The sequence below is a fragment of the Nicotiana tomentosiformis genome, chromosome 9, assembly GCF_000390325.3.
Source record: "Nicotiana tomentosiformis chromosome 9, ASM39032v3, whole genome shotgun sequence".
NCBI lineage: Eukaryota > Viridiplantae > Streptophyta > Magnoliopsida > Solanales > Solanaceae > Nicotiana > Nicotiana tomentosiformis.
The window spans coordinates 75592593-75594983 of record NC_090820.1 but is presented as its reverse complement, the minus strand read 5'-3'; the positions used below and the strand labels follow the sequence as shown (position 1 = coordinate 75594983).

Here is a 2391-nt window from a genome sequence, read left to right as displayed (position 1 = left end):
AGGGTATCCAAACTCGAGGGCTGAGTTCCATTCTAACACCGGTTTGCTTTACTTTATTGTTAATTTCTATTACCCATTCTCACATTTATAAATTGGTATTAGATGAAATCACGTGTCCTTAGAACCATATTATAAGTTTAATTGTTATCCAATTTAAAGGGTAAACAGAAATATAATTCATAGTGTCACAAATAACGATTAAGAAAAACAAACTTAGTTCGAGCATGAATCGATCCGAGAACAATGACTTACCAATGCATCTGCCATTGGCCCCGTTTCACCTGAAAGCACACTCCTTAGTACCTCAGCATTATGCTCTGGCCCTCCTCCGCGGAGGTCCCCTAATGTGCAGCGAGGTATACCTACATCGACTGCAATAACATACGCGAACGTTTAGCTATTGAATTTGACACTGAGTAATCTAGAGTCAACATGCCACAACTGATACAGATTTACCTGAGAGCCCTCGTTTTCTTTTGCACTGCAATCAGTACTAGCAACAGCACAAGCAATCAAACGGACATGTGTGCAAAAGCCACAGAGAGTGCAACTTCAATGGGCCATATCTTTGCATTAATCAAGTCTACTCCGACTAATTTTGGTATGGACTGAAGTCTGGATGATGTAATAAAGAAATGCTCTATATTATCTTGCATAACTTGTTGTAATGAATTACCATCTTGTTAAAGAATGATTCTGCAAATTATGTTCGTTCTGAAACTTGAACTAGCAGCTGTACACACAGTATACAGTCTCCGAACAAACAAAACAAATTAGTACGACGAATTTGAGAATTTGCAACCAGATCTCTAGCAAACATTACTTTGAATAAGAACTGCACGAATAATTACACTAGAAGCCGAGAAGAAAGATTCTTACGTGGGTCAAAAGAAAATTTCTCTATCTTTTCAGGTGTAACATCAAGGACTGCTCCAGGTCATGTCCATTCCCATTGCGTGATTGATAAAACCAACTGAAAACTTATACATATAATACAACAGAGAAAATCTTACCAAGAGAACTCATTTCATCTAAACCTTCAAAATGGACAACTAACGCTCTCTTCATGCCACAACTTTGTAGTGCTTTGGCCATATTGCTGACCTAACAGACAATTTACTTAAACTTGATAGGTTCAACCTGAACCATCACACTTTGACACCATAGGCTCCACCAAGTAATATTTGTTGAAATTTATGTGACTTCTTACATATATATTATTACCATATTACGGTGCCGGCTCTAATGTTGTAGTTAATAAGGCTTCTGCCTTAGGTCCCAAATTTGGGAGGCCCCATTTTCTTAGAAATAATAGGTTTATAGATATTTAATAAAAAATATTTTGTACTTCAAGTACAAAAGTAGACTTCCTCATATAAAAGGAAAGAATTTTGTTTTTTTGCTATGTAAATAAAGCAATTATTTGGCCTACTTAAAAATGGATAGTATGAATAATTAACATGTGAATTGGAATTGATTTGATAAGGAAAATAGTATAACTAGAATAGACTACTCTAATCGACATACTCAATGAAATAAAAAGACTTTTCTTTTCCAAATACTTATATTGCTTATAGAAAAATATTAATAGTTCCTATAACAGTTGTCTAAGAGAAAGAAGTTATTCAAAATTAAAATTGATAAAAGCTTAGCTAAGATCAATAATGTCTCAAGAAAGATTAAATGGGTTGGCTATATTAGTTGAAAAAAAATTATTTGAAAAAATATTAATCATAAAAATATTACTAACAACTTTGCATCTCAAAAATCTAGAACAATAGACTTCAAAATAGAAATATATATTATAACCTTTTTTTAAAAAAAATAATAGGCCTCACATAAAACTTTGGCTTTAGGCCATACATGTGCTTGAGCCGTCCTCCGTATGAAATCATACCAAAGAAAGCATAAACACAGTCGTCAGTTTTTTCTTTAGTTCAACGACGAAAGCTTACAATATCTTGTTTGTAAACTCCAACAACAGCAAAAGGTACCCAAGCAGGGTTCAGAAGAGGACTAGGATATTAAACATCGTCTTCACTCGAAGCTTCCTCCTCACAGGTGTGACAATCTTCATTGCTGGATGGTAGTAGTATGGAGAAATCATGAAACTGTTTAACCCAAAAAATAATTTTCAAGGTCAAAATAATAAATTTTATATGACAGGCCACAAGCAACAGATTCGATCCGAAAGATATAAATCTTCGTTAATACAACGTGATAGAGATATGAAAAATAAATTCAATGACAGATAATATAATAAAAATAAAGCAGAGAAGAAATAATTCTTATTGAATGATCCTTGATAGGATGATGAGTCGAACAGAACTTGAAGGGCCGAACTATGTCTAACTTGGAAGCAAGATGCTATGAATTACAATGTATAGAGCT

General features: G+C 33.8%; 1 long non-coding RNA gene across 1 annotated transcript; it reads right to left on the bottom strand.

Moving 5' to 3' along the window:
- Window positions 1–255: 255 nt before the first annotated feature.
- LOC108947763 (uncharacterized) lies at window positions 256–2086 on the bottom strand. Its single transcript, XR_011411274.1, has 3 exons — window positions 1956–2086; window positions 880–1104; window positions 256–371 (listed from the first exon to the last, which is right to left on the bottom strand). It is a non-coding gene; the product is annotated as an uncharacterized lncRNA (long non-coding RNA).
- Window positions 2087–2391: the final 305 nt, after the last annotated feature.